Source organism: Malania oleifera, chromosome 10, assembly GCF_029873635.1.
Source record: "Malania oleifera isolate guangnan ecotype guangnan chromosome 10, ASM2987363v1, whole genome shotgun sequence".
Lineage (NCBI taxonomy): Eukaryota > Viridiplantae > Streptophyta > Magnoliopsida > Santalales > Ximeniaceae > Malania > Malania oleifera.
The window spans coordinates 20,257,434-20,268,497 of NC_080426.1; the positions used below are offsets into that span (position 1 = coordinate 20,257,434).

The 11,064-nt window shown below is 34.1% G+C and overlaps 1 long non-coding RNA gene across 1 annotated transcript; it reads right to left on the minus strand.

Annotated features, from left to right (window-relative positions):
• Nucleotides 1-5,955: 5,955 nt before the first annotated feature.
• On the minus strand, nt 5,956-6,839 carry LOC131166805 (uncharacterized). Its single transcript, XR_009139873.1, has 3 exons — nt 6,692-6,839; nt 6,403-6,544; nt 5,956-6,320 (listed from the first exon to the last, which is right to left on the minus strand). It is a non-coding gene; the product is annotated as an uncharacterized LOC131166805 (long non-coding RNA).
• Nucleotides 6,840-11,064: the final 4,225 nt, after the last annotated feature.

An 11,064-nucleotide genomic window follows, 5' to 3' on the forward strand; every position in this document is an offset into this window, starting at 1 on the left:
GGTCATGTATCACTACATGTAGGAATGTTGCTTTGCCTAATAGTTATGTTTTCATACTCAAGATTTCCAAAATCCTTATTGAGGTGATGCAGTATAATGAAAGCTTAGGATACTTTAGCCTTGGTAAAATTTTTTTGTTTTTCATATTTCCTTAAATCCATTGTTTCGAAATGAAGCAATTATTATGGAGGTTATGGAGGTTCACCACTACCTTTTGTTTCAAAAGTTGAATTTGAAGTCTATGATAAGGTTCTAGTTAAGAGTCATTCTGCAAATAAATCAAATGTATTGGGAAAATATTTAGCAACTCTTGCTTAAGCTTTGGGGGTCACTTTAGTTCGGGTTGGCCTATTGCACAAGGCTTCCACTCATAATAGGGTCCAAAAAAGTGGATGTGCAGAGCTTATGGCTGTTTGTGGCCTGGACTTTATATAGTTGGTGTAATGAGATTTTAGTGATGTATTCCAATGAGAAGTAGAGTCAAAGATGCATGTGTAACGACCTCAAAATTCTTATCATATTTTAAAAAAAATATATATATACAATAAACATTCCTACGCAGCGGAAATACAAATCACAAAACCATTTATACATAAACTGTACAATACCAGATTGCAGAATATACAGACCATACAAAATGCCCTTCCAGTATCATCTACTCAAAAAGATATACAACTTTGACAAAAACTCACCCTATAACCAGGGTGATCTGAGTTACACTCTACTCGCGAGCCTGATATGCTCGCCTCACTGGCTTACCTGAAAAATGTTAGAGTAATGGGATGAGTCGACGCTCAGTAAGTGGAAATATGCTATCACAAGTGGGTGACAACTAAGTTAAGGATACTTTTAAAAATAATAAGTGAACTGCAATGAAATAAATCATCTGTAAAACATATCTTTCTTTCACAATTTAAAACATATTGTAGCGTCTGTTTTTCTACTTTTCATACTGATAATATCATACTATACTCATCATATACTGTAAAATTGGATACATATAGATATAACTGTACTTATTCCCTGGGACTCTATACGTCATGATTTGACCCCTTATGACAGGGTTGTGCGGCCCGTAGGCGAGACTCTATTTGGTCGGCCCTCTAGATAAGTCATCATACTCTACACTACCTCAGGCCGGCCAAACTACATCCTCTCCTAAGTTCGGGACTGGCTACTACCTCGTCAAATCGGCCCCCTCAACCCAGTGTATTGGGGAGCTGCATACTCTCCGAGCACGGCTGACGGTACCCACATACTATCTGAGATATGTGGTTGCACTCTATTTGTATCTAGTAACGGTACCGTGCTCTGTAATCTGTATCTGTCTGTGTATCTTTCCTCAGTGATCTGAGACTATATACATATATACATATATACTCTTTTACTGTTTTTATCATGTTTCCAAAATTACCATAACTCCATCTTTCTGTACTGTAATTATTGTATCTCTGTGTACTGTATCTGTAGCATCTTGATGCTACCTCTGTATATCTATCTGTGTATTCTATATATATACTCTGTCTGTATGTTCTGTATGTTATGGTAATAGGAAAACATGGCATGTTATAACACTATATATATATATATATATATATATATATATATATATATATATATATATTGTTTTGAGTATCTGTATACATGTATATGGATATATGTATATATCTGTTTCATGAAACCATTCATATAAAAGCTATATAAGCATGTACATTTCTCTGTGAATATAAATCTATATCTATATATTCTATGTAAACCCATATACTGGAAAAACTATGTAAATTGTATGTACTGTCAATAACTATGTATTCAGTATAGTATGATACATCACAAAACTATATAAATTCTTTATCTCATGAAAATCTACTCAGGCCACACAAGTATTTAACCATATTCTATATAAACTATATAATAAACTGATATGAATATATGTTTATAAATTCTCTAATAACTTTATAAAAATTCTTAGCATAGCATATTTCCTTTACCTCAACTTTGAAAAGCTCTATAAAAATCTGGCTCTATACCCGCAGGATTCCTAATCCAATATCCTGAAAACGCAATGTCCTAGAACAAAACATCAGTATTTTCTAGTCTACATCATTTCCTATAACTACCAAAAAGTCAAAAACTCAATAAAAGACCTTACCCTGAATTTGGGATGAAATCCAACTTCGTTTTCTCGACGATCCGCTCTGACAAACTTGTAGAGAATTCCACCAGAAGCGTCGTGGTAGCTTCGAATCGTCGATCCGACGACTGATGGGGCTGAAAACGAAGAGAGAAGGGAGAGAGAGTCGTAGGAGAGAGAGAGGAGAGAGAGAGAGAGGCGCTGGAAATGAGATAAAATCTCAGATTCCATATATATATAAACTAGGGGATTTTGTCGACAAGCCCGTTCTTCGTCGACGAATCCTTCACAAATTTCGTCGACGAGACCCTGTATTAGTCGACGAAATTCAGGCTACCTCAGAACCCCTCTCGGTATTTTCTCGTCGACAAAGCCCTGTGTTCGTCGACAAAATTTCTTAACCACTCGTCGACGAATCCCTGTATTCATCGACGATTCCTTGTAATTTCTTGAATTTATTTTATTCTCCAAAATGTAATGTCGTCGACAAGGTCTACGACCTCCTTCTATTTCTGTATCTATTTTCCTCTCTCTTTAATATTTGAATATCAATATTTTCTGGGTCGTTACAGCATGTGCGTAGAAATAAATAAAAACATTCATGTTATGTTGTGGATTAAATTTTGTTTAACTTATGTTTGGATCTGCATGCGCGTGTGCATGCAGGAATATAATATCTTGGTATAAATCGATAATAAATCAATTTTGAGTGTTGTCTACGATGATGATTTCCTATTGTCTTCATGTATAATACAAGAATTTTTCAAGATTGGTACCTACCTTTGTTATTATTGTGGGATAAGATTGTTGTTGTGGCTTCCTTGTGAAGTTTTGTATTGAGAGCTTTTAAAGGAGGATCTAGAATATATTGTCTGCTGAGAGAAAGACTAATCTATAACGATTTCTATTTATTTTATTTTATTTCTTTCTCATTCCATTTGTATTTTCCTTATCTGTCATAGAATGCTTTATCCTCCTTTTTGTTATTCATTTCCTTTCTTTTGTATTCTTCTTCTTGGTCTTCTTATTATTCTTTTAAAATAAAATGCCAAACTTTTATTCCTTTCCATGTATATGTAGCATTCAACAATTATCCAGGTTTTTTAATCAGCAAAGTGAAATTCTTTAAAAGGTAACAAGGAGGTGCCACCCATGTACACACAGTCAAAAGACAAATCATCTACATTGGAGGGTGTCAAAAAGTCGAGAATAGTATGTGTGTGTATAAAAAACAAGCCACTTTGTCATCTGGTTACTTCTTCTTCTCCTCTTCCTTCTTGGCATGGTGTGTGCATGGACGTGTGTTTGATACAGGAAAGGTCATGTCGATGTTAGATTTTGGGAGACTGGAATTGAGAATTAAAGTTGTTGAGTGTTGGTTCTGTATCAAGTGGTATTAGAGTATGTTATCCAATTCATCTGTCAGTGTTAACTATCAACTTTTGACAAGATTGTTTACGAGTATTAACTCAAACTTGTTGGGTTAACGATAAATTTTATTTAGAGTTATTTTAGCAAATTTCAAGGATGAAATTTTAATAAAGAGGGGAGAATGTAACGACCCCAAAAATATATATACATGATTAGGGTAAAAAATCAATTAATTTAATAATTATTAATTAAATAATATAATATAATATAATAATTATATAGCTTATGAAGGATCCTGAACCATCCTAATCCTCTAGGAGGTTTCCCCGGCCCTCTCAAGTGTCCCTCTCTCCACTCTTATCTCTCCCTCTCAATTTTCTTTACTTTTCTCTACGTAAATTGAAGAACATAAATTATTCCCAGGTCGCAATTCTGCTTTCCAAAGATTTGAACATGGACATTTCTTCTACACGATGTAGGCACTACTCCAGAACTAGGATAAGTAGACTAAATTATGTCAAATTTTAAATTAAAATATGTCTGGTTTAAAATGATTATGTGAATTTAATTATTCGAGGTTTCGCGAGGATTTGATCATATTTTTATTTTAATTATATCCGATTAAATTGAGTATATGAATACGGTGATATTTGTTTTATTTAGATATATACCTGAGTAAACATTGAAGTACGTAGATTTGACCATATCAGGTTTTTGAATATATTGGAATTGAATTAAATATATGGAATTGATTATACTCACGTTTTTATTCAAATCTACTGAGTATATATTTATAAGAATTTCTCAGGTAATTTATGAAATTATAATTATTATACAAATCGTGTGACATGAGTTTATTTTATTTTATTGCATAATTGAGCAAGTTTGGGATTTTTACGGTGTTATATTTATTACATGTTTTATTGTGAATTTTACAGTATTATATTTATTACGTGTTTGATTGGGAATAATGATGAGATTTATTACAAATTTTACGTTAGGAAAACGATGAGATTATTATACTGTTTTATTGTATAAATTGCAATTATATGTTTTAAGAACTCTGATGGACCGGATGTGGTGAATGCTCGGTACCATAGCCATAGATGATACTGCACTGTTGTGAAAGTATTGACAATGGATAGTGGATTTGTCATGAGTAGGGTTGAGTACACATTTGTTTTTTGATCATAATGTGATAGGCAAATCGCACTTACAAACATAATGTTTTGATTTAACTTTGGTCCATCAACTAAGCTACGTCCAATCTTCAGACCGTATAACGCGATCATAGGGGTAAACATGACATGTATCAACCAAAAGGAGTCTTTCATACATATTTGGGTATTTATGTGATTATGGTTATTTCATAGGTTTAAATGATGTTTTGGAGGAAAGTACAGATATCTATTTATATATGTGATTGATAGTTTACAAATGTAATTTTTATTAAAGTAAAATTATTATTAAATTATTTTTCACACTAAAGTTCATCTTAACCACACACTAATAATAATCTAATCTTTACTTACTAAATGGTGTCTCACTCCAATTATTATCCTACATTTCAGATACCTTAAGGAACATAGCCGAAATAGCATAACGAAAGCGTAGGTAGGATTAAAAAGAGCTATTTAGGACAGTATTAAATTGTTTGATGTTCTCAAATTTTTAAAGATGTATTAAATTTGATCTTGGAGATTGTTATAAATTAAGTAATTAGTACTCTAGTAATAAATGTATTTGAGGTCTTCCGCTGTATAAAATTGTTTATAGGTCTGGGTTATTACAATCATCGACCACCCCATAAGAGACGATTAACTTGTGCTTTTAAAATTTTTATTATTTAGTAAGAATTTTGCTTATTTCTTAAAGAAGAGTCATGTAGGATTTTGACTATTTCTTAAAAAAGTCATGAACAAAAATGTAATCCAGACATGCACAGTTAACATCCTAGCTAAACATTGATTTCACACTCATTTGTGCAAAAAAATAAAAGCCAAGATCAAAATTTTAATTTCATGCAGGGGCAACCGTAGGGTTTCTCCTATTTAAAGGCATGGTGATGAAAAAATAGTCCCACCGTTGAAGAAAGAATGATGCTTTCCTCACAAATCAGCCAAGAATAAAGCTAGAAAGGACAAGGCAATTAGGAATCTTGTTCCTCCCTAGTCTTCTTAGGCATATCTATAGCTTCACTTACTCAAAATATGCCTTATAAATTCTCATTATTATCATTATTTATAAGGAAAACGTAAAAGGTACACTTAAGTAAGTTTAGGATCTTTATTTTTTTTTTCCTCCATTTGAAGGCTTCCTAGGGCCTAAACCACCGAAGGAAAGGTAACTTATTTTCTATTTCATATTTTTTCTCAAAATTAGAATTCAAGACTTTCGAACATGAAAGTATTATAAATTTAATCTCCAACACTTGTCCTGTAGAAATTATGAATGGAGTAAATAATAGTCAAATTTTTTTTATAAATGGAGAATAAGGCAATGAATAATTATTCTCAAATTTCACCATGAGAATGTTATTCCTTTCATTTTACATATTGGATGGAGTAATGAAGAATAAAATAGGAATAACTATTACCTTTACTTCCAGATATTTCATTGTGTTTCATCTCATTCATATGAATATATTCATTCCATAAACTGAAGGTACTTGAGATCCTCACCAATTCTTGGGCAGCAATAACTATCTATCCATGAGGGGCAAATGGCTGGGAAAAGGGAACCTGAGATTTTGTGTGTGGATTCATCTCAGATAAGCAGCAACCTGTACGACCCATCCATCTCGGAGTAAAACCTATATCTGCACAGATGATTTCATAAATTTACAATCATCTTACAAAGACAATTTCATGAAACCTTCAGGACTACAAAAGTTAATCCACCTTATTTGATTTTTGTGCAAGGAGTAGCCAAGGCATCTCCAATCCTGATATTTTTCTGAGCATGCTTTGAATGCAAAAGAATAAGTCTAATCAATCAATCCATCAACCGGTTACTGCATGTATATATATTCGTCTTCCGCATCTAGTTAATCAATCGTCGAAGTTTAGAATCACTCCATCAGTTGGTGGCTCAAAAATAACCATATGATACAAATGCAAAGAATATATTAATGTGACTGGGAAAGGATAAATTGAGTCTTCAAAAAAATAATTTGTAAAAAATGCCTACCAGTCAAGCACTTGGGTCTATTTGATAGATTCCATTATCAACAGGGACACAATGTTGAAATCATTGTTGAGGCTTGATAATATTGTTGGCACTTAGCTTGCAACATAATAGCTTGAGCATTTAGGTAAAGTGTTAATCTAACATGGTATCAAAGACATAGTTTGAGAAACATAAATGAGAGAACCAAAGAAAAGAAGTTTATAGAAGTGATAGTATAAATGGAAACATTGTATATGAAGCCCAACAGGGGGAGAACGGGTCAAAATTGCCCAAGTTGTTGCATAGGAGGGGTGCATTCTAAAGCTGAGCTAACCAAATATCAACTTGAATAAAATTTTGCTCCAGTTCTATCATAGCTTTTCTCTTATCTTCCACAAATATGACAGCAGATCAAGAAGCAATCCTAGGACCACCTAAAGAGCGAATATAAGGGGGGTCCCTTAGAAAGATTAACAAAACAATTCCTGCTCACATTGCTGCAGGCAAGTTTGCCAGGGGTGATACATTCCAGCTGGATACCCTGGTCTAAGTTGTTTGCACAAGAACTCTCAGTATCAACGCATAATTCTTGCCAAGAGCTCATGCGTACACGGTTTCCCTATCACCATGTGGTTGATGCAAGGGCGGCATCAAAAATAAAACTAACCCACCTTATTTTGATACCAATATACAATACTAATATAACCAAGCTAAATGAGACTTAGTCTCAAAACATTTTCTTCAATGCATAAGGTTTCAGACAACAGTGATAAATACGTTTGTAAATCCAGATAATTAATGTTACCTCGTACACAATGCATCTAGATATTTTCACTACCAGATTTTTCAAAGTAGCAGATAAGCTAGGACAGTTGCTACAAGCAACTCGCATTCAAAGTGACAAATGTTACATTGCGTTAATTGCAAACTAATGATACCACCACAAACAAATTTCATTGGGGAGAGCCTTGGTTGCACAAGCGGAGGTAGCCCATCTCCCCTCCCATACTCATTCCCACCCTCTCAAAATGTTAGAATATGATACCTCCAACACAAAAAGTCTCAAAACTCTAACTATTGAGGTGTCCCCTGGGGGACACAAACAAAAGTTAACACAAATTACACAATACAATGATTGGATCCAAAAGAAAACAGGGCTATTGGCAAAACCGAAAGTGATATAAAGTAATTGCCAAAATGGAAGCTAACAAGACAGTAAGTGAGAATAATTATAAGTTAGGCCAGCACAATGACATTTTTTTTGGGTCGGGGGGGGTGCATCCAAAGTCAAACTTGCTAACATAAGAAGAACGAAATACAAATTTTCATTGTGATTATATCCAAGATAACAACTAAAGAGTTTATGCCAATGAGGTATGGCAAAATAACAATTTAAATTTTTTAATTAAAAAGCGTAAGGGACTCGTATGTTAAAACTTATGGTGGCATTGGAAGTATTACATATTTCTAAAGGAAAAGAGTATAAAATTTGAGATTGTAGAAAACTTAAAACACAAGTTAAGTCATCTAAGTGAACAGGGAAAGGTAGTGTGATCATTGATGAAGTCTTTCCACATGATCATAGGCTAAGTATTGAAGGTATTCAAGGAACAAGAATACCTAGAGAGAAGGGAAGAGTTTGTGGGTAGTGGGCAAGGTGTTACTGTGAAGAATATTTGGAGAGAAGGGGAAACAAAGGACACAAGGAAGTGGGAGAGAACTTGGTAGCTGTAAATTTATGGTCGAAGTTGCACCAACAAATAGTAGTGAATGTTGGTTCACATAGAAAACCCTAGGATGGTAAGCAAACACAAAAAAATATTCAATAATAATATTAAGAAACTAATTACTGAAATATCATAAGATTTATAGGAGTTCAAAGGTGTCCATATAAAACATATGAACTTCAAAAAAGGCAAGTGCTAGGATTAATATAGAGATGCAAAGGTGGATATCAGAAAAGATATCCAAGAGATACTAATATGATCAAAGATTCACATGCAAATGTGACATCACCCATCATAAGAGGGCAAAATAAAACCAGAAGATCTTATTTAATTGAAATTACATTTGGATTCAACAGCCACATTTTAATCAAGTAAAAGACTCAAAATCCAGCAACGTTAGAGAGCCAAAGCCCTGATTTAAACTAAAATTTGTGATACAATTGAACACTTGCATTTTAATTTTGAGTCACAACTCACAATTTTAAATTTAAATGGCATCGGAGCCAAAAAAATTCTTAATATATCTATATTCAAGTAATCTGGTTCAACACCTGCACATTAATCAAGTTAAAGACTCAAAACATAGCAAAGTTCAAATCAAAGGTCTTGATTAATCTATAGGCAGCTTGATTTAACTTCTATAATTACGAGAAAGGCTCTTGCTTTGGGAGTCAAAGACTTTTTTTTTTTTTGAGTTGGAAATTACTAACCATGTATACTTTTTCACATGAATATTAACTATTGAGCCAGGAGTCGAAGTATAATAATTATACAAGTGCATAACATGAAAGAAGAAGACCAATTAACAATTTTGAGAACCAAAGGTTTTTCGCATCAGGGCATAATTTGTGAACCAAGGAGCTTTCACTGAGGTGAATTCATGGCTCAGCAAGCACTCGGAAAATCTGCATTCCCAACTTCTATAACAGGCTTCGCTGCATGATAAGTGTACAGGGGATGAAGGATAAAGATGGCCCTCCTCTGCCTCTGGCAAAGTAGCATTGAAGTAAAACTATTCATTGTCTAAGTTTCTGGATGGGCGACGAACAATTTTTAATTTATTTTCAAAAGTTCATTCTCCCAAACAATCACAATCTTTTCCCCCAACTGAGACAGACTGAAGTTAAAAGAAACAAGGAGCACCGACAAATTTGACTAATGATAGAATTTCCCTGCATAACATATTCATTGTTTTCTGGGTTTCTTTGAGTAACCTTTTTCTGCCTAGTGCTAATTAATCAAGCAGCATGACAAAATGGATAAACTGTACAAGTGGGCATTCATGTAAAATATAGAAAAGCTTTGGAAAACAGAGAGAAAAGCAAGAGGAATAATATTTCTTATCTTCATTGAATTGAATTATATGGTATACAAGTAGGGTTCTTACATAGATAAAATAACAACCATTGGGCAACTAATCTAACTGTCCATATTAGTTATAACAACTTGGTGTATTTAGTTTGGTTCTTGATCTTGCTCCAGGTGAGAATGGATATTAATCATTCCCATCTTGTGAATAAGATGATGAAAATGGATTGAACCAAGAGGCTTGGTTAATATATCAGCTAGTTGGTGCTTAGAAGGAATATGAATGATAGTAATGAGGCTTGCTTGCAGTTTTTCTTGAACCAAGTGGCAATCCAGCTGAATATGTTTAGTCCTTTCATGGTGTACAGGATTAGAAGCAATTTCAGAGGCTGGTTTGCTGTCAGTATATAATAAGGCAGCTTGAGAATGAGAAATATGTAAATCAGCTAACAGATAAAGAAGCCATTGAATTTCACATGTAGTTGTAGCTAAAACTCTGTACTCAGACTCAGCAGAAGATCTGCTGACAGTGGGCTGCTTCTTCAATTTCCAGGAGATAAGAGAATCCCCAATAAATACTGTAAACCCAGTCACATTTCGGCGAGTGTCCAAGCAACCACCCCAGTCACTATCTGAGTTTGCCTTTAGATGAAGAGATAAATTTGCAGACAGAAAAATGCCCTGACCTGGTGTAGATTTAATGTATCTGAGTACCCTTTTAGCAGCTCGAAGATGAAGTGTACTTGGATTAGCCATAAATTGACTTAATGCTTGAACAGAATAAACAATATCAGGCCGAGTTATAGTTAAGTATAACAATTGACCTATGAGCCTTCGATATGATGCAGGATCAGTGAGAGGAGGAGAGAGATCTGTTGTGCTGAGTTTCAGAGTAGATTCCATGGGAAAATTTGCAGGTTTACAGCCAGAAAAACCACTGTCTTGGAGAATATCCAAGGCATATTTTCGCTGAGATATAGCAATACCTTTAGCCGATCTAGCTATTTCCAAACCCAAGATGTATTTTAGTTCACCAAGATCCTTGATTGTGAAAGAATCATGGAGAAATTTCTTGACTTCATTAATCTGAGCAATACTATCAGAAGCAAGAATAACATCATCGACATAAATGAGTAAAGCTATAAAAGCTGAGGGGGTTGTTTTGATAAAGAGAAAAGAATCTGATTTGCCCTGAGTCAATCCAAGTTGCAGCAAGGAGGTGGACAGCTTGGAGAACCACTGTCGTGATGCTTGTTTTAGTCCATAGATGCTCTTTTTGAGCTTGCATACACGAGGGTCATTTGCTGAAGAGTAGGCTGGTGGTAATTGCATATATACTTCTTCATTAAGATCTCCATG